This window comes from Spea bombifrons, chromosome 5 (assembly GCF_027358695.1).
Source record: "Spea bombifrons isolate aSpeBom1 chromosome 5, aSpeBom1.2.pri, whole genome shotgun sequence".
Classification (NCBI taxonomy): domain Eukaryota; kingdom Metazoa; phylum Chordata; class Amphibia; order Anura; family Pelobatidae; genus Spea; species Spea bombifrons.
Window position 1 is genome coordinate 37529396 of NC_071091.1, and position 22621 is coordinate 37552016.

The window sequence follows — 22621 nt, forward strand, 5'->3', positions numbered from 1 at the left end:
CTTGATTTTATATACCTGTTAGCAATAGGTGTGACTGAAACACTTAAATGTAATCATTAAAAGCAGTGCCCAAATACATTTGTCCATATAGTGTAAATGTAACCCCAAGGAGACCATATGAGTTAAAACCAATGTCTGCTCAAAACAAATTTGATAACCTTTACAGTAAGATAATTTACATATTTTCTCCAAAACAGTTTCTCCAAACAGTTCTAATACAATACATATACAGAGATACAACTTTAATGTCCTACCTGTGATGGCTAGTTGAGTGACAAAGTAGGTCATACGAGATTTTCTTTTTCGAACTTTCTCCTTCCACGTTAAATACAGGACAATAGAATTACCAACTATGATGACTATAAACAAAATCCAAAGTGTAATCAATTGTTCAGTCTAGAAAAAGAAAAAAATATTGTTAGGTTACTCTTCATTATAAAATTAAATTTGTAGCTGACTTCATAAGTCATTCAATGAGTTACTGTAATTAAAGATCAACAAATTGTAAATGCAAAGCAAATATATAAACAGTTTTTAGGGTTGGTTCTCTTATCCCTAGGTTTATGGATGATACATTTTTTGGTTAAATTATCATAAACTCATAAACAGTAATAAATACCAAGACTGGGAGCAGTCAGCAAATCAGCTTGCAAATACTTGTGAAGAGCTATCTAATGAAGTCATATATACATTCGGACACATTTTTCAGTTCATTTTTGGTCCATTCAATTTCGTTCCTTGCCCATTTGGATCGGCTGAAAGTTCCAGGTTGCCCGGTACCCATATTCATTCTCACTCACACTCTTAATTACTAAAACTGGCACCTGTGGGCAATATGATGGTGCTTGTGGTGCTATGGAAGAATGCAGAATATTTCCACTAACTACTGATAACACCAGTTTGTTTGGATACTAAGCCCAAGGTTTGTCTGGATACATCATCCTGACCTTCTTCGCTATTAGTTGTATAAATATGTTTACTAATAAGGGCATAGAGCTACTTTATGTATTATGATTGGTTCAGGATAGGGCGTTATTTCCGGTATGATTTTATAAATATATCCATAATGCGTCATAATAAACAGGAATCTTATTATACAAACAATCTTGTCTGTGTGTTTGATTTCTCTCGGGCTGCTCGATAAAGATATCTACATAGTTTGGAGCCACAAGGTATAGAATTACTCGGAAGTTCTCCGACAGTGCCGTCCTCTCCCTGATCCTCCACTGTAAATGTGGACCCATGAATTTTGGATGTAAATTCTGAGCTTTTTCACTAAAATTTTTCACTAAAAATTCATACATATTTGAATGCAAAAGTCTTTGCTTAGGATTTCTTCCTTAGGATAGACCATCGGTGTGAAACAAACATCCAATTGATTTTTCACTTTAACTGTTTTTGCTATTATGCTATTGATTAGACTTGTGCTTTCGGATTTGTACACACTTTTTTTTTAACAGAAAATTGCCTGTTTCGTGCATTCGTACAAATATCCGAAAAAGAGTGATCCCCTACGAAACTGCTGAAAACTAATTGCAAAAGTGCTGAAATGTAGTTAGCATTCATCCATTTGTTGTAACGTCTATTGAGGCTACTTGATTTGGTAAAGTGGGAAAGAAAAGCATATAGGAGGATACATGTGATTGACTAATAGGCAGAAGTAGCCAAAAAAAACCAGAGGTAGTTGATGGTTACGGCTGTGATTAATGGGTCCAATAGCCTTTGGTAGTTTTTGCCTTACTTTTTTCACTCTGGCCAATCAGCTTTTACAAGGGAAAATTTTAAATTTAAATTTTACCCCATAGTGTCTACTGGAGATCATCACGCAAGCTACTCCACCGTCATTAAGGATCCCTCGGCCACCGCAACACACACATATAACATTCATACCGAGATACAGGACTTTATGCATCTCTTACTCCGATACCACCAAAACTGAGTGCAATCAGGTGGAGGTGCTGGATAAAGTGAGAGTGGAAACTGAGTTAAAAACATCTAGTTTTTGATCAACACACAAAACAAGTATTTGTGACCAAATTAGGCACTTGATTGTGCTTGCCCATTTCCCCTTTAAATGTGGGTGTTTCTTCCGTTGTCAGCCGTAACTCCCAGTGACGGCAGGAAAGCCCTTTATGCCATTGAGCAGTGCTGGCTCTGGATAGCCAGGTATTATAACATATAATACTGGTGAAATTGAGTCCTGCTCCAAGAGGCTGCATGAGCCTATCATATGCCAGTGCCTGCCCTGGCTCAGTGCCCTAATACTACTGCTGCTGCTTCTCTTTCACTGTCCTTACTCTGGGTGAAACAAAAACAATTCTATATTTGGGAAATTCAGTCTTGCCCCTATGGGCTGGATCTGCCTATCATCTGCCATTGCCTGCTGGCATGTGACCAGTACCCTACCACTACTGCTGCTGCTCCTCTCTTACCTTCCTTACTCTGAGGGACCAATTCTTATTTTTTCTGCCGGTGCCTGGTCTGCTGTGTTCCCTGCCCCTGCACATCAATGCCATTTCTTACTCTAAGGAACCAATTCTTATTTTTTTCTAATATGGGGGAATCGGTCTTGCAGCTGGATGTGACTGTCTGCTAGTGCATGCTCAGTCCTGCTCTATGCCCTGTCTGGTGCCTCAATGCCCTTCTTTACTTATTGTTCTTTATCTGTTTAGTTTATCTATGCCCTGCTCTTCCTCTGCAGCTGCAGCTCAATTTCCTTCCTTACATTTTTTCTAATTTTGGGGAAATTTAGTATCCTGGATATGTGCCATTATCAACCTACTCCCAGTGCCCTGCTTCTCCTGCGACTGCTGCCAAACTGCCTTCCTTAGGTCCCATAGCAAGCTGCCGGCTATGTGTATCCATTGGTGCAGTGCTGCTGTTGCTAGTGGTGGTGGTCCTAGAGATAGGAGGGAAAAAACCCCAGAAAAAATGGGAAGAAAATGTTTTTTTCTGTTTTATCCCAAAGCAATTTTTCTTTGGGATTGTTTTTTTCGGAAAAATTGAATCGACTCTTGTCTTTACCTGCTCTGTGTCTTTACCTGCTCTCACGGAAGAGATGGCCATACAATTAGAAGCCCCTTTGGAATTGGAAGAACTCCAATCCACAATTAATCAATTAAAAAAGAACTCTACCCCTGGACCTGACAAATTGACAAGTTTTCATTACAATACTTTTTTCCCAGTTTTGGGCCCTCGTCTTCTCTCTTTATTTCGTTCCTTTATGTCGAATGGTCGTATACCATGCGAAAATTTATACGCCCATGTTGTCACGATCCCTAAACCTGGAAAAACCACAGATAAATGTGAAAATTTTTGCCCCATTTCACTTTTAAATAATGATGTCAAGTTGTATGCAAAAGTTATAGCTAACAGACTCTCTTTGATTCTTCCTTCCCTCTTACATTCTGACCAAGCAAACAATAACACACGCAAGCAAACGATAACACACGCAAATTCCTTAATGTTCTGTGGGAGGCTTCAGATATATCAGAGCGTTTTGATATCTTTTGATGCAGAAAAGGCATTCGATCACCTCCACTGGTCCTTCCTGGCATCAGTTCTTTCTAAATTTGCTTTCTCGCCCTCCCTGATTCGATCAATAATGGCACTATACTCTCCCCCCTCGGCCTCAGTTTCCTTTTCTGGATTTATATCCTCTCCATTCCAGATATCTAATGGGATGCGACAGGGCTGTCCACTTTCTCCTCTACTCTACATATTGGCTCTAGAACCCCTGGCGCAACGCATACGTTCGGACCCTACGATCACAGGCTTCCCTACTATGAAGGGAGAGGACGTCATTCTGGGTCTTTTTGCAGAGGATGTTTTGGCTTCAATCACTCATCCTTTAACTTCCTTACCGGCGCTGCTCTCCCAATTCCAACAATATGCCGAGGTCTCTTACCATAAAATTAATGTACACAAAACACAAGCGCTGCCTCTAAATTTATCTGGTCCATTGCTACATTTGTTACATGACTCCTGACTCCTTGATTGGAGGAAAGACTATCGCCTTTCTTTGGGTATTTAACTTCCTCGTATTTTGTCTAAACTGAACACATTTAATATTTGTTCTATTTGGAAACAAGCTTTGAATGATCTTATTAGGTGGCGCTCCTTTGACCTATCCTGGCTTGGACGCATCTCTTCAATTAAGATGATGATTCTGCCGAAGCTCCTGTATACCTTTAGAGAAGTCCCGACCGCTGTTCCTCGTAAATTTTTACAACACATACAAACAGTTTTGAATACTTTTATTAATTTTAAAGGTAAATCACGCATTTCCAAACAAGCATTCTACTCTCCCAGGTTCAAAGGGGGGTTGGGGGCACCTGACATTCTGTCATATTATCATGCAACCATTCTAGCACAATCAATTATGTTTCACTACCAGGGCAACTTACCTCAATGGGTTGCTCATGAAAACTCATATACACATCCGCACTCGGTGGCTCAGCTCTTACGGTTGCCTCCTCATTGTCGTCCACGACTCCCACCACTCCCTCCCACTACACTTTGCACACTTCAAACTTGGACTCATTTAGCCAAACGTAATCCTGCTCTTCTGCGCATCACTAAAGCCACTCCACTTACCTCTCTTGAGCTATTAATTCCGCAACTTAACCTGTCCCGTTGGAATAGTGCCCACTCTTTATGTTAAGGGTTCCCTCCGAACCTTTTCGGATATTAGCTCCACTTACGCGCTGCCCCCCTCTGAATTTTATAAATTCTTACAAATCAGACATCTGTTACAATCTCAATCGTCTTATACAAGTTATTCAGCTATGTTCCAAAGCCTCTCCTTCTCGATTTCTTTATGTTATAATTCGCTCCTGACGCAAAATTGGCACATATGATAGCATGGGAACGTGAGTTGAACTCTACCTTTCCTCTCGAAACATGGCTAGACTCGGAGGAGGCAATGCGGGGAGTATCGCACTGTATTAACCATATCGAGCTACAAAAAAAATAACTTGTAGATGGTACCTCACCCCAGCGACACTGTCTCATATGTTTTCATCCTGTTGGTCTTTGTGTTGGAAGGGCTGCTCAGCTAAAGGTATCATGCTTCACGTTTGGTGGTTATGTCCCCCCATCTCCCATCTTTGGAAGAGATTGCTTCATCTCTTGGAAACCACGTTACACATTCACCTTCCCTTTTTACCACAATTAGTTTTGCTCCACATGTTCCCAGATGACATTCCTGCTTCCACTAGGAAACTGGTGATTCAGTTTTTCTTAACTATGAAATTGATGATCGCTCGAAATTGGAAGTCGGCTACTCTCCCGAAGCTCACTGATGTTTTACACAACTTAGAACGCACACATCTTCGAGAAAAATTGTCTTTTCAAAATGATCAGATGTTACCATTATTTGATAAGATGTGGGCTCCCTGGACTCAACTCCAGCTTTCCCCGCTGTGGTATAGTGGAATATTGTTGTTTTACTTTGTGATAATTTGATCTACTTTTTTATGTTGCCTGTTTTTTTGTCATTCTTCGGTTGGGTTCCTTTTGCCATATGGCACCTCAGTCAAGTTACATAATGCTGATACTGTTTTTCTTTTGCTGGCATTGTGAGCTTATGTATACTTATCATATATGTGCCTACACCATGAGCATTGCTCTTGTACTGCACTGTTTTACTTGATGTAACTTCTATGTTATCACTTGATAATACGTGTGTATTGACGAAAAACCTTGACTCGACAAAATTGAAAAAATCAATAAAGAAATTTTAAATGCAAAAAAAAATATATATATACTAGCAGTACCAGTACAGTACCAGCAGTACTGTATGAATAATGAATAAGGAAATGTAAAGCATATCAAAATAGGATCTCCAATAGATGCTCCCTCCCTGCCCTAAACTAGCTGCCTACAGTTCTAGATTCTTCTTCTTTGACTTCCCTGTCCAGGGCTACATGCATGTCATCATCCATTCTTTCTTTTTTCATCATGTAAAGTGCGGTGTATAAGCACTTCAGATTTAAAGCTGGTGCAAAGTGTCACAGTCAGGCCCGGACGGGCAAATGCCCGGTGGGCCGGGCCGCGGCAGGGCCGGATGGATTTAGGGGCTGATGGAGCTGCAGCTCCAGGCCCCTACCTTAAAATAGGCCCAGTCAGGACCGGACTGACTGGGCCTCTACGGCCGTCTATAACGCAGGGCAAAAGGGGCACTTGCCCCTTAACCCTGCAGCAGCTGCGACCGGGCCCGCCACTCTAGGGGGCCCGTGCAACCCCCACGATTAATTCCGCGGGGGCCCGCTACTTACTGGCTAGCCGAGGATGCCGGGGACGCAGGAATCCAAAAGAATCACGTGACGTACGTGACGTACGTCACATGACCCTGCTGCGCATCTGCTTCCTCCTGTGCAGAAGAACAGGTTGGTCTGCGAGCGCCGAGCAGCACGTACTCTTTAAATCTTCAGTTGTTCAGGTAAGGGGAGGCTGCATGAAGGAGTGTTTGAGATTGAGTGAGTGAATTAATGAGTATCTGTGAAGGAGTGAGTGAATGAATGTTTGTGAATGAGTATATGTAAATGAGTGTCTGAATGAGGGAATTAATGAGTATCAATGTATGAATATCTGAATGAGTGAATGGATTATCTGTGAATTAGTGAGTAAATATTTGTGAATTAATATGTGTGTGTGTGTAAGGGGGGCAAAGATATCACAGGCAGGCTGTTTTGGTGGCAAAGATGCCACAGGCAGGCTGTTTTGGTGGCAAAGATGCCCGCCTGTGGCATCTTTGCCAGCAAAACAGTCTGTTATGGGGCCAAAGATGCCACAGGCAGGCTGTTTTGGGGCCAAAGATGCCACAGGCGGGCTGTTATGGGGCCAAAGATGCCACAGGCGGGCTGTTTTGGGGCCAAAGATGCCACAGACGGGCTGTTTTGGGGCCAAAGATGCCACAGACGGGCTGTTATGGGGCCAAAGATGCCACAGACGGGCTGTTTTGGGGCCAAAGATGCCACAGGCGGGCTGTTTTGGGGCCAAAGATGCCACAGGCGGGCTATTTTGGGGCCAAAGATGCCACAGGCGGGCTGTTTTGGGGCCAAACATGCCACAGGCGGGCTGTTATGGGGCCAAAGATGCCACAGGCGGGCTGTTTTGGGGCCAAAGATGCCACAGGCGGGCTGTTATGGGGCCAAAGATGCCACAGGCGGGCTGTTTTGGGGCCAAAGATGCCACAGGCGGGCTGTTTTGGGGCCAAAGATGCCACAGGCGGGCTGTTTTGGGGCCAAAGATGCCACAGGCGGGCTGTTTTGGGGCCAAAGATGCCACAGGCGGGCTGTTATGGGGCCAAAGATGCCACAGGCGGGCTGTTTTGGGGCCAAAGATGGCAAGTCCTATTCTTCCAATCTGGGTCCTAGGCAGGTCTGGGTGCCAGGTCTGATTTGATACTAAGGGGGGTGGCTGGCATAAATACACAATGTAGAGCTGGCTGACGGGGCAATACGCAAGGGTGTGGGGGCATTAATTCAAAAGCGAGTGCTGGCTGGGGCATCAGTGCATCAAATAAATCAATACTAAAGTGGGGGTGCTCTCTTGAGTGCATAAATACACGTGGGGGCTGGCAGCATCAATACCCAAGAGAGCCAGCTGCGGCCATCACCTAAATCAAAGGGAAAGCGTCCGTGGAAACCCTCCGGATGCGGGTGTCAGTGTGGCAGAGCCTGTCCTGGTGTTTGTGTTTAGGTGTTGGTGTGGCAGAGCCTGTCCTTGTGTGTGTGTGTGTGTGTGTGTGTGTGACTGACTGGGTGGCAGAGCCTGTCCTGATGTGTATTTAGTCATCTGTTTTCTGGCCCTTTACTTTCTGTAGGATTAAATTGAACTATTTAATTTTTACTTATCCAGAGATAAAACGCCCTCCTGAATTTGTCACTTCAGAGGTCAAAACATTCTAGGCCCAGCAAAAGTAAAGGTATTGTGTTATTTACTCTTATTTCAACCTGCGTATCTTATTAAAAATGATTTGTGGCACTAGATTGTGGCTTCAGGGGTCCCGTGTATGATGACTTTTGTTAGTCACATTGCTCAGCCTAGAGGATTGGCTGAGCGCCGCAATTCAGTTGGCGTGGTCTGAGTTTCTTAGTTTGTGACTGGCTGCGAGAGAGGATCCAGGTCCCCTGCAGTGCTGCGGGGAATTTGGATTTTAGTGCGCAACTTCCACTACTTCACTTCCATCTGCCCCAACAGGGGTTAATATATCAACAGAAGAAAAACAGGGCAAATAAGCACCACTGGGTAAGCTTAGCCTGGAGTATTATCTTTATTTTTTTGCTTATTTGCCCCATGTTTCTTCTGTTGATATATTAACCCCTGGTGGGCAGATAGAATTTTTTCGGGATCTATTAATTATGTGCATTCTTTAATTTTTTTTTTTTTTTTTGATTGCTGTAATATTTGATTTATTGCTTGTATTGTCCATATATTTATATATATATATTGATATTGTATTATGTATTATCTATTTTTTTTTGTCTATTTATTAAAGCATATATTTTCATACCTATTTTAGCACTGTCAGTTTTTCTATCACGGGACAGAGTGTCATATAGGAGGTATAAGGGATATCAGGGGGCACAGTGGCATCTCTGGCATATAGGAGGGTATAAGGCATTCCTGGGGCAGTGTGGCAAGCTGGGGGCAGATGTGCATAACTGGGGGGCTGGTTGACAAATAAAAGAAAATATAAACAAGAGGCAGTTTTTCTCATAGTTTTTATTAAATATGAAAAAATTGTTTACATTAATTAATATTTACTAGTAAAACTTTTTTTTGGTATTTTGGTAAAAAAACTTAGTTTGAGAAATGTGTTTTGGGTTCTTGTACCTTAAAAATATACCTTTAATTATGATATCAGTAAAATAAGAATGTGAATAGAGAAATGCGATTGTGATAAAGAGATAAAAGTGTTAATGACACATCTTAAAAGTTTTTGTTTTAAATAAACGAAAAATTTGAATATTTTTTTTTTATCTGATTAATCGATTAATCAAAAAAATAATTGGCCAACTAATCGATTATTAAAATAATCGTTTGATGCAGCCCTAGTTCAGAGGCCTTTTCAAGTCCTCCATTTTTATGGGGCATTTCAGCTTTAAAGATTGTTTCCGTGTAGTGCTGTGAGTTTGTGACTGATATTTAATGTGTGTGTGTGTATATATATATATATATATATATATATATATATATATATACTTATTTATATATATATATGTGTATATATAAAATCAGTGACAGGTTGTTTTTGTTTGTTTGTTTTTCATATATATATATAGATTCATTAGAAAATAGAATGTCTTCCAAGAAACAAAAGGGAGGAGCAGAAAAAATTAGAGAGAAATTTAAAAAGTCTTTGGAACTTGAAGCTCAGAAATGTGCTAAAATTACAGATAGAAGAAGTTTCTACCTCTTTCTAAGTACCAACTAAATGGTCAAAGATTTGTTCCTGTTATTTATTATTTATTGAATCTTTCATTAAAGATATAGCACTTTATACATTGCATGACGTTATGATTCATTTATTATATATTTATGTAATGCTAATTGATTTACAGTGACAAAAGCATGCTGAAATATAACTAATAGACAACAAGAAATGGTATATTATATTTGTCAGAATTTGGTTTAACAAAAAATAAATAAATAAATAAAAATGGGCTGCTCAGTCTTAAATGCCCGGGCCTATTTTTTGTCCTAGTCCGGGCCTGGTCACAGTACATCAAAAATAGTAAAATATTCCCAATATAGGCAATCAAGAAGACATATTGTGGGCATGTTATGTCAGTTGACATTCAATAAAAAAACACTTTCTGTTTATGCAATATTAATTATACAGCCACAGAAACGAAAAAGAATCAAGAAGTCGATTGGATGGACTTAGCTATTGTCATGTTGACATTTGTAGATACATGTTAAATTAATTAGGATTACTCACATTTGCTTTACCTCTGGTGAATAGACTGGTCTGTCACTAATACCTGCAATTTTTATTTCATTAAATAGTGTGAATGTGTGGTTCATGTTTTCAGCTACTGCACCTCTTACTGTCTTGTACAGCGGGCAATGATTTTCAAGGGTTCCATGTATAAAGTGGATACAGAGGCAAAAGGTGATCATTGTTGACCTTATTTGCATGTGCTTACCCAGATTCCCTTCTGGTTGTGACAACACCATGAGATTTCTCATGGCTTCTGGCTTGTCTGGTATCTGTAAATGAGTGTATAACAGGCCCGGACTGGGACACAAAATAGGCCCGGGCATTTAAGCCTGAGCAGCCCATATTTATTTATTTATTTATTTATTGTTAAAGCCCACCCTTCATGTACCATCTTTGCATTTAATCATTCACACAAATCATTAACACATTCATTAATGCAGTCTCACAAATCATTCAAGCAATTCATCCTCACATGAATTCATTGTCATACGCATTCACACAATTCAACCACACATTCATTCATTCTCATACGCATTCACACTACCCCCTCTCTTCATCTTATCTGCCCCTTCTCACTATGTTCCCCCTTTTCACTATGTAACCCCCTTCCCCACTTCTCAATATGTACCGCCTCTATCTATCCCCTCTCCCCCTTTCTCACTATCTAACCCCCCTCTGCCCCTTCTCACTGCACCCCCCTCCCTCACCCTACTTACCTTGTTGCCGGAGCAAGAAGCAACTGCGACCGCGCCTGTGGCAGGGCAGGATTGACTTAGGGGCTGATGGAGCTGCAGCTCCAGGCCCTCACCTTAAAATAGGCCCAGTCAGGACCGGACTGACTGGTCCTATATGGCCGCATTAACGCAGAGCCCCTTAAGCCCGCCGCAACTACCCCCTCCTAACTATCTACCCTCTCCCTCTTTGAAGTTCACTTACCTTTCAGGAGTCCTGCGGTGGGGGTGCAAGGCCTCTGCCTCCCAGCTCTGCCACTGTATGGAACAGTATAGAGTGATGGGAGTTATGATGTACTTTAGAGCATAATTAGATCATGAAAAAGACATTGGAAATGGTACAGCATAACACCCATCACTCTCACACACTTACCAATCCACACATATACTAATCCACACGTATATACCAATCCACACGTATATACCAATCCATACACATATATACCAATCCACACATATATACCAATCCACACATATATACCAATCCACACATATATACTAATCCACACACATACCAATCCACACATATATACCAATCCACACACATACCAATCCACACATATATACCAATCCACACATATACACCAATCCACACATATATACTAATCCACACATATACCAATCCACACATATATACCAATCCACACATATACACCAATCCACACATATACACCAATCCACACATATATACTAATCCACACATATACCAATCCACACATACGGTATATACCAATCCACACATATATACCAATCCACACATATACACCAATCCACACACATATACCAATCCACACATATATACCAATCCACACATATATACCAATACACACATATACACCAATCCACACACATATACCAATCCACACACATATACCAATCCACACATATATACCAATCCACACATATACACCAATCCACACACATATACCAATCCACACACATATACCAATCCACACATATATACCAATCCACACATATACACCAATCCACACACATATACCAATCCACACACATATATACCAATCCACACACATATATACCAATCCACACACATATATACCAATCCACACACATACCAATCCACTCTTACTTAATGCTTTCCTACCTTTCCTTTCTTCTTTCAGCTTCTTTTCCTCTTCTTCGCTCCTCTTCTTCAATTCTTCTGTCTTCTTCCTGGTTCAGAGGGCACGGACAGCGGTGGGCGCGGCTTCAGTGCTGTGCGCCGGGATCTTACAACAAACCCCGGCGCACAGCAGCTGTTGCCGGGCGGATCACAAGGGAGCGGTATCGGAGGTCTTTAACAGACCTCCGGCTCCCTTGAGTGATTTTAAGCCGGGTTGAACCCGGCTTAAAATCACTCAAGGGAACCGGAGGTCTGTTAAAGACCTCCGATACCGCTCCCTTGCGAGCCTGCTCCTCCAGCGGCGGACATTACTGTCCGTCTCTGGAGGGGTGCCGGGTGCCGCAAGTTGGCACCCCCTGATGAGCGGCACCCGGTGCGGACCCGCCGCCGCCGCCGCCCCCTGGAGTGTGGCGCCCTGTGCGGTCGCACACCCCAAAGGTCGGCCCTGCTCTAAGGGGCCGGGAAGCCCCACCAGGGCCGGCCTTACGGGTCTGCGGCCGCACAGGGTTGAGATTAAAACATCGGGGTTTTTTTTTCAACTTTATTTAACATCCTCCATGTTAAATAAAGTTAAAAAAAACTTTATTTAACAAGGAGGATGTTAAATAAAGTTAAAAAAAAAAAACCCGATGTTTTAATTTAAACCCCGTGCGGCCGCAGACCCGTAAGGCCGGCCTTGGTGGGGACTTCCCGGCCCCTTAGAGTGGCGGACCCGGTCGCAGTTGCGGCGGGCTTAAGGGGCAGGTGCCCCTTATGCCCTGCGTTAATGCGGCCGTAGGTAGGGTAGGGGCCTGGAGCTGCAGCTCCATTAGCCCCTAAGTTAATGCGGCCCTGCCGTGGCCCGGCCCACCGGGCAAATGCCCGGTGTGCCCGATGGCCAGTCCGGGCCTGGTGTATAATAATCCTTTTACTACCCTCTTAATTTTAACACCTTCTCACTGTTGTTCATCTAACAACAGTGAGAAGGTGATGAAAGAGTTTTTCCCCTCTTCAAAACAAACAAACAAAAAAAAAAGTAAGAAAATATTGAAAGGAAGCCTTGTGACATTATGGTAGCATCCGCAGGGGCTCCCTCTAGATACAAGATACAAGGGAATCTGGCATTGTTTATTGACAATGGGAAGCTCAAAACATTTTACACAAATTGTTTTTTTTTAAAAAAAGTGGAAAAACAGTCTCTATGCACATACAAAAATAAAACCGAAATATTTGTCTACCAAGCAAAAAAGTAAAAATTAAGAAGAATTGGTGTACTGAATTTTTACGTTATCCCTGATTAACCAAATATGTGTCCTTTTTACTAAACCCCTGAGTCACCGTAAATCTGTTGTTTTTTTTTAATTAAAAAAACAACCAGATACTTGCAATTTTAGTTTTAATTGCAAGTTGAGAAGAAAAGCCCTTGGAGTGGAAACATGACATGACTCGGGGCTGAATAAGGGTTTATCTAGATAGCTTGACCATATAGTGGTTGGGGATTGGTTAGGGGGCTGGAATAAAAGGGAAAACCAACTTATATAAGGAGACCCTGGTTTGGGGCCCACCCCTCATGTAACTTGTGACAGGTGGACAGCGCCCTCCACCACTTCAATAGCATGTTCATGGCTGGTTTATTATATGATTTTATTTGTTCTGGTACAGTACAGAAGCACGTCACCATGAGGTGTGAACTACAAAAATCTTCCAACGGGCTATAATCATGGATGGTCAATTCGTATCACCAGAAACAGTTCCGGGCAGGTGTTATTTTTTTTTCCATTTAGCCCTGCTGTGGGCAAGCAGGGTTAAGATCCGAGTTGCCCGAGGTGCAGCTGGGGGCCAGGATCCTCTTCTCTGGCAGCCTGTGGACGTCTGTGTGATGCAGACAACCTCCGGCGCTGCCGGCACTTCCGCTGGGGCTTCTATCGTGGAGCGCCGGTGCTCCACAATAGAAGCCCCGCAGAAGTACAGGCCAGCAGCAGCGGAGGTTGTCTGAGCACATCGTGCAGAAGTTCACCAGTTGTAGGAGAGAAGGCTCCCCTGCAGAGCTGCAGGGGACCTGGATCCTCCTTTCTGGCAGCCGGTGAACATCTGTGCGATGTGCGCAGGCAACTACCGCTGCTGCCGGCACTTCCTCTGGGGGTTCAATGAGGGAGCACCTATAGAAGCCCCGGTGGAGGTGGCGAGCAACAGCAGAGGTTGTCTATGTGCATCACGCAGACTTGCGTCTGCCCCTGCTAAACACCAGGATGCATTAGTAAGTCGGGGGGTCAGAATGGCATATGAGGGTGTCAGAGTGGCATAACTGGGAGGTCATAAAGCATATCATGGGGCAGAGTGGCATATCGGGGGGCAGACCTGCTACTTAACTTATTAAAGAGGTAAGAGTGGCATATCTATAAGTAAGGTGCATTATGAATTAAGGGGGGGGCTTAAAATGGCTATTGATTTTCAGTTTGTATATAACAGATGCTGACTAACTGCATAATAGATACCAAAAATGTTAAAATATATGTATTCCTGTTCATTAGAAAACGGTGTTTTACTATTCCATTCATGTGTATTGTTTGTTTTTTTTAATATTTTTTCTTTAAAATAGCACCAAACTTTAAGGGTACACCTATAATCGTGTGCGGCCTATAATCGAGCCAATACGGTATATTTGTGGTAGGGGTAAAACAAGAGCCAACGTCCAGTGGGTTTGAAATGTGCCTAAACCCTAAAAACACCACCTTTAGTAGGTAGGATAGGGAGTAGAGTGCAATTTATTAATAAAGGTTGTGCTAACTGTGATATAATTTGCAAGGTCTTTAAAGGTTCTTCTCAACTCCTGTTTGGGTTCGGGGTGGCACTAAGAAGATAAGGCCTATCCGAGTGAGGTAGGGAACTCATATGTCGTATGCCCAGATAATAATCTCTATTGATAGGGTAAGTTTGAGATACCCCTTCCACAAATATAGGCTGAAAACAGTCTTTACAGATATCTCACATACACACTGATTCACATATGCACACATTGTCAAATACACATAAAATGCATTTTATATTATACTATATCTCACGTACAGACTTTTTCACATATGCACACCATCAAATACACACAAAATACATTTTATATTATACACTGTATATATTTCAGAGCCAGACCAACAATGTATAATTATAACACCACCCAGCCCCACACTGTATATTTATCCAACCACCCAGCCCCCCTGTTAGTATTGATTTATGTGATGCCCCCGCGAGCACTCCCTTGTGAATTAATGCCCCCAAACCCTTTTGTATTACTCCCAGTTTAACCCCATATTGTGTATTTATGCCTCCCAGCCAGCCACCCCCCTTTAGTATCATGTCAGCACTACAGATACCCTAGGGAGCCAGCCTCCTTTTAAATATGGGTGACCCATTATGGGTATACATCCATCATCACCCCACTCCCACCAACTCTATTTTATTTACTTTACTTTTTTACCTTGCCTGCTCTGTGCCCCCCTCCAGTTACTCCTCCACAAGACTGACTCTGACTCTGTGTGAGCCATCCTCGAGCATCACGTCTCGCCTTCAAGGGGGGCAGGGCAAAGAGCCTCACTGAGGTATTAGGCACTATGGCATCCACAAGCCCACTGCCTCCAGAATTGCCCTATACCCCTATATGCCACTCTGGCATTTAGGGGGTTTAATGGCATATTATGGGGCAGAGTGGCATATAGAGGGTTAAAAGGCATTTCTGGAGGCCGAGTGGCATTAAGGGGGTTAAAAGGCATTTCACTCTGCCTCCAGAAATGCCTTTTCATTTAACTATCCCTCCTCCAAACTTACCGGTGCTTCTGAGTCCCCCGGTGCTTAGTCCGGGCAGCGTGTAAAGCTCTACTCGATTCGCGTAGACAACTTCCGCTCTACGCGAAGCATGTAGAGCTCTACACGCTGCCCGGACTAAGCACCGGGGACTCAGAAGCACCGGTAAGTTGGGGGGGGCATAACACAGGAGGATCCAGGTCCCCTGCATCTGAGTCCCCGGTGCTTAGCCTGGGCAGCGTGTAGAGCGCTACGTGAATCGCGTAGACCTCTACACGCTGCCCGGACTAAGCACTCAGAAACACCGGTAAGTTGGGGGGGGCATACACAGGAGGATCCAGGTCACCTGCATTGCTGCAGGGGATCTGGATCTCAGTCTCATAGTCAGACCTGTTTGAGGTCTGATTATAAGACGAGGGTTATTTTTCAGAGCATTTGCTCTGGAAAAAACCTTGTCTTATAATCGAGCAAATACGGTATTATCTTAAGGTAAGTGAGAAAATCACTGATCTTGTCCGGATCACCTTGCCAAATAATTATCAGTCCATCTATGTAATGAAAATATAATACAATAGATGACTTGAAACAATTGGCATCTCCAAATATGTAAATAGACTCCCACCAACCAAGGAATAGGGGGCAAATTTCACACCCATCCCAGTGCCGCATTGTTGCAGGTAATACATCCAGCAAAGACAAAGTAATTATGGGTAATCTCATATTAGTCAGCTAATACAGAATCAAAGTAAAAATTTTCCATCAAATAGTACTTGATTGCCTCAATCCCTTTTGAGTGGGGTATACATGAATACAAGGAGATAGCATCTATTGTTAGCCACCTATAGTTTAACTCCCAGGGGACATTATTCATATTTTCAATTAGGTGTTTGGTACCCCACAGGTAACCGGGAGAATTGAAAACTAAGCCTTGCTGTGCAAACTGTCCAGACGTGGAAGAAAGCAAGAACGGAGATGAGGAAGTTGAAGGTGGATGGGCACTTAGTTCACTCTCTGCCTCTGAGTAATCGGTGTCGCTGAAGCTCACATGTTTTGGGGTAGAAAATGTATTATTCCTTTTCTTATTACTAGATTTGCATGTTGTGGATCTTCTCAGATACGGTTGCCAGTCAAAACCCCTTGCTCTTTTTCTGATAACTCTTCATTGAGTGCTGTCATCTGCTTGGATAATTTATTGTCAAACTCAGCCGTGCATCGTGGTACTTTGTAAGCAAGTAATTGGCAAATTAAGGTACATGAACATTGAGACAGAGTATTATTCCAAGTGATCATAAACTCATAAACTTAAACTCCTACAGTCCCTGATGGTAATTCAGTTCTAATTCAGTAATCAAATAAAATTACACTGTCAGGCCCCATCTGGGCTGCGGAGCTGCATGTCTTTAGCTTCCCTGTCTTGTTATAGCTTCCCTAGTCCTTGCTACAGTGTCACTAGTCCTTGCTACAGCTTCCCTAGTCCTTGCTATAGTTCTTCCTTTGCAGTAATCCATTCCTGGATTTCCCTATGTTCTGTCCTGTAGTTCTGATTCCTTGATTCCAGTCTTGCTCTTTGCTTTAGCTGTTTCCTTTATAAGGTGCCCCACCTATGTGTTCTGTTTGTCTCAGTCTGCAATCTAATGGTCTAATCTCTCTGATATGTGTTTGGGTTTCATGTTTAGTTTGTTTAGTAACTCTTTAGGCAGGTTTTAAGGTTTGTCCCCCTTGCTCGCTCTATTTCTCCTGTACTCTGCTCAGCTTCCCTACTCCCAGCCTACAGCATCCTGCCCATTTCTATGTTCTGTTATGTCTCGTACCTGCTCCAGGGTGCCTGCAGGTTATTACTTTATTTTGAACTGGACAACATCCACTGCTATGTCAGGGTGCTGGAATGTGGCTGCACAACCCTGGGTGCTCGGCCCCCTGGAGGGTGCTATGCTTCTGCGCAATAACTCCTGCACACCATCTTTGGGTGCTCTGGGTCATGGTAGCTGTCTGACCACGGACACGGGACCTTACATAAACACTGAATTCATTCAATTTGGAAGTCTGCAGGAGAGTTGACTGCTCATTGACTTTACCATGTACTATTCGTATTGGACTCAATGAGCTTCTCCTTTTGTAGGGGCTAAGCTAAGATTGTACATTATATGGTTAAAGTGATTTTTGGACTTTTGGAAAACAATTAACTTTAACAATGAATTGTATCAGCCTGCTCATGCCCTTGCAAATGAAACTGAAAGGTTTAGCCTGTTGTGATGCACAGCACAGATTTGGCTACCGTTCCATGCAATCTTATTAACTTATTAACTCTGTCACTGATCCAATGCCATTAATAAGACTGGGACTGGGCATTATTGAAAGTGATATAGTCCTACTCTGCCAAACATATAGGTCAAAGATATCAGATTGCCTTGTGCGCAACCAATCACAGGCTGTCCCAGAGTCCTGCACATATACCATGCCATATGACAGAGATAGCCTAGGGCATCACCTGAGTTAGGAATGGCTCAACAACTCACATTCATCAGATATTGTCACACCACTTAAAAAATAAGGGTTGGAGCCACATGTTTTATGAAGTCTACATCCTGGATATCACAGCATGTTTATAAACAAATGGGTTGATGTATTTATAGTAAGAAAAATAATGAACAGGTCCTTCTTATTTTATTCAATCTTAAAACAAATAGTTCTGCAAATTAATTAGCAACTGATCCTGAAAACACTAAGGCCAATGCTGTATTAATAAAAAGTTGTAAAAGAAAAACTGAGCTACATGAACAAGAATTTTGTAGCTGTGGCAGAAACATATGCAAGACCAGCATGTGTTACCACTAAATGTGTGTGTGCGTGAAAATAAGGAAATATTAAAGCATGTGCAAAGACAGTAAAAACAAAAACCAAATGTAATATTTTAGATACAGATCCAACATTCCACAATGTATTTGTTACAATACTGGAAGATGACCTTTACACCTGTTCTTCATATTTTCTTCAAGTTATTACTCTGATACGTTTGAATTGCTTCCTCAAGATCATATTTTAATATCTTCCGAAGCGGTGGTTAGCTACAGTACATTTGATTCTGTATTCTTTGTTGAGTGTAGGTTTTCTTCCAAGTTTGACACCAATAACAAACATATCAAAGCCAACTTCTTCCTTAGAAAAACTAAAAGTCATATCCTGTGTAAGTTGCATACATGTTATTCACATTCACATTTACATTTAGATTATATAGAAAAAAAGTGCAGAAATATATTTTAGTGATGTTTTCTGGAATTATACACGGGGCAAAAAGGGAAAAAGTAGGAGTGCAACCTATAATAAGGAATACTGATGATACAGACATCACAGTCGCCACCCTACTATATAAATATGGTGGCCTGAGTACTGTCTGACATCTCAGTATAGCCTTGTATGAAGTTCCACTCAGTTACTATATTTAAGTCTATTCATTGGCTCAAGATTGAGGGGCCAAGCATCATATAGAGGAGCCATGCGGGGAGGGGCACTAAGGTGGGTACAAAGGTGTCCCAGTAACCAAGTCACCAAGCAGGGTCACGTACTGCACATTATATGACCCCGTGGTATTACTGCTACTTGTTCTGAAGGTAATTGTAACTTAAGAAGGTGAGAGATCATCCAGAAAGGTTTCTACTATTTGAATGGGGAAACATGTATGTGCTGATGTAGGCAACAGGGAGATGAACGGGGGTATGTGGATAGTTTTAGGGGCAAGGACAGAATGTCAAACAAGGCTACAACAATACATTATAACTATGAATAAAAATAAAAAATATATTAGCAGCAACAACATACAGCAATAATACAATAACAGGCAATGACATATATCAACAGAACCAACACATTGAAATGACTAGGTCATGTGACATATATCACACAGGATATAATAACATAGCATAAACTTATAAAATGAAAACCACTTTGCTGTCCCTGTCTGTTTCTCTCTCAATGCAACCTGAAATGGAGTTATACCTACAGACAAGAATTTTCACATGTTTCTTTAGTTCTATTCTATAGTATGTTTCTTCATCAGAAGGTACATTTTTCAAGCACAATGTCAAAGCATTGTTAAGGAGAAAAATATGCGTTAAAATTTATGGTATTAAATTCAACCATTTTTTTTATGATTTCGTGTGCGGGAATAACATGGTAGAGTTCTCAACTATTTATTTGGCTGAAAAGGGTGTGCTTATGTTGCATTCAGAAAGTTTAAATACTTAATACCTACAATGTGTGACTTGATGTAGGAGAAATCTTGTGGGGTTAGAGTGAAGAGTTCATTATTATTTAAATCCCAAAGCACAACAGGTAACTACAGCTGAGACAAATGTCAAAGCACAGATACCGTATATATATATATAAACTCCATCAGTATTAACATACCCAGTATTATAAAACTCCCTTTCATATTTAATTTATTGGATTGTATGTATTTCAATGATTAAATACTTGCATTTTCTTTGTTTTGATGAAGGAATTAATATTGTTTGCATATGTATTATTACACTTGTGTAAATACCTAGAAAAGAATTACATAGAATCTGTATGTCTCTATTTAACTAATATTCAGATGTTTCACATATCGACTACAAGCTTTTATACATGGTTTATCAATCGATTTTGAATTCTTACAGATAAAGGAAAATATACATTTTAATGTGAAGATGCATTCATAAGGTTAATTTGTTTTGCAAATTAATTATGTTCATTGTATCTTTCTAGTGTATTTATAAAAACAAATGTGTCAATATGCGTCGTCTTAGTTACAGACTCTTGGTTAAAAATATGAACTTTAAACAGCAGAATATATAAATCAGTTACCATAAATAGATTAAAATTATATATAAGAAAAGGATATAAAATAAATAATCTTAATGTATTATTTATGACCACAGAAAACACCAAATGTCAATTCTCATTTACCCTCTTCTGCCAAACATTCAAATTCAAGTATGTTTTTTCTGAAAATATTTTCCTACCTTAAAGGAGGTATAGAAAGATTTCCATTCATATTCCTCCTCTCCATCTGTAGAAGAAATGTTTGCTGTGCAAGTTGCAAGGATTAAATCCAGTATTCCTGTGCTCCCATTTGTATCAAGGCTTGTTTCAGCATTACTAACTTGCATTGCAAAATCTTGCTGTGCACAGTATGCCCAAAGATATTCACTGAGACACTGATTCTGCAGAGAGAAGTTACAGCCTGCAGAAACACGGCTTCCCAGCTCCACCAGTGGGGCATATGGCTTTACAACACCTGCGTTTGAGCAACAGCTGACAACCTTTGAGCTGTAGTCATCATCATTGATGATGTGTAATAGAAAAAAACACTTAAATTCACTCAAACGGTCAAGATTTCTAAGTAACAACTGTGTGTCTTAGCAATACGCTTGAGTTGATAAGTCACTAATATGATTCATTACATTGAGCCAACCTTTTTCTAGCTGTACATCATACTATTTTTTTGTTTCTTGGCAGCTGATAACTGGACGTCATTGGATGAATTCAATTTAAATACTGTTTGTGTATACACTGCCGACTAAGGTACATGATCACTTCAGTTCTTTTTTCCACATGCAGAAAGAATATACACAAATATAAAATATAATGTAAAATTTTGCATTGGTTAAAATAAAACGTGGTAATTTTGTTAATTAAGGAATGAAGGTGATTCTTAGAGCACTTTGGGCGGGACAATCCCGATTTTGGGACTCTGTCCCGCTGTCCCGCCCATCCCTACCTCTGTCTCGCTTTACAGGGGAGGAGGACGAGTGAGGCAAGAGCAGTACTCACCTTGGATACAACTGCAAGGGGGCTCACAGCCACCTGATCAGCTGCAGACGGCAGGACAATGTCTGTCACTTCAGGCCTCACTTTACTGCTGTCACGGAACTGGGTCCATACAGATGACTGCATTGACCCAGCATGCCCAAAGATTGTGTGCAGGAGTTACGGTGCAGTAGCGGAGTAGGACAGGGCCTGGTGCAGGGCGACCGCACTCACCCGAGTGTTGAGCACCTAGGGTTGTTCAGCCACATACCAGCACCCTGACATAGCAGCAGATGTAGTCCAAAATGAAACAAAGTGATATCCTGCAGGCACCCTGAAACATATCACTAGAATCACGTGCAGGATGCTGCAGGCTGGGAGTATGGAAGCTAAGCAAAGGATAAAGCAGAAACATAACACGCAAGGGGGACAGAGCGAGCAAGAGACAGAGAGACCAAGCTAGAAACATAACCAGACAATACATACATAATACAGAGCACAACAGAGAACGAGACCGGACACCCCGCTGCCGGGGATACGAGACAGGACACCCCGCCGCCGGGGAGACGAGACAGGACACCCCGCTGCCGGGGATACAGGTTACATCAGACTGACACACATAAATACAGGAACTAGCCTAGGACTGAATAATAACTATTGGATATTCCGTCACATCTTATGGCCATAGTATGCTTAGTCCACCACTACGCCAAAGTACTCCAATGACGGTTGGTCCTAACGCTAATCCCTGCTGAGAGTGGTACGAAACAAACCAAACATGAAACCCAAACACATAACAACAAGAGACATACCTGTAGACTGCAGACTGAGACAAACAGAACACACAGGTGGGGCACACCTTATAAAGGAAACAGAGCTGAAGCAAAGAGCAGAACTAAAAGCAAGGAATGGAAGATCAGAACAGAGCATACGGAAATCCAGGAATGGATTAAAGCAAAACAGAGAAACTGAAGCAAGACAGATATGCAGCTCCGCAGCCTGGGAACAACTGCTCCCTAATCACTTGGGCAGGGGAGCCAAGACGCAGTCCTCGCGTTCAGCCCCCTGCTTGTCCGGAAAGCGGGAGTAGTCGGTCAGTCCTCTCAGTTCCTAGACGCGGTCCTCCGCGCGGGTCGATAGGTGCGTGTCATGACGACATGAGAGATGGCTGCACATGCGCGGACGGCTATCTCATGAATATTCATGTCGGGTCTTAAAGGGACCTTTATCTTTTTCCCCCCTCCCCCTAATTAG

At 41.9% G+C, this 22621-nt stretch overlaps 1 long non-coding RNA gene across 1 annotated transcript; it reads right to left on the reverse strand.

The window, feature by feature from the left end:
- Window positions 1–294: 294 nt before the first annotated feature.
- LOC128497837 (uncharacterized) lies at window positions 295–20805 on the reverse strand. Its single transcript, XR_008354341.1, has 2 exons — window positions 20581–20805; window positions 295–396 (listed from the first exon to the last, which is right to left on the reverse strand). It is a non-coding gene; the product is annotated as an uncharacterized LOC128497837 (long non-coding RNA).
- Window positions 20806–22621: the final 1816 nt, after the last annotated feature.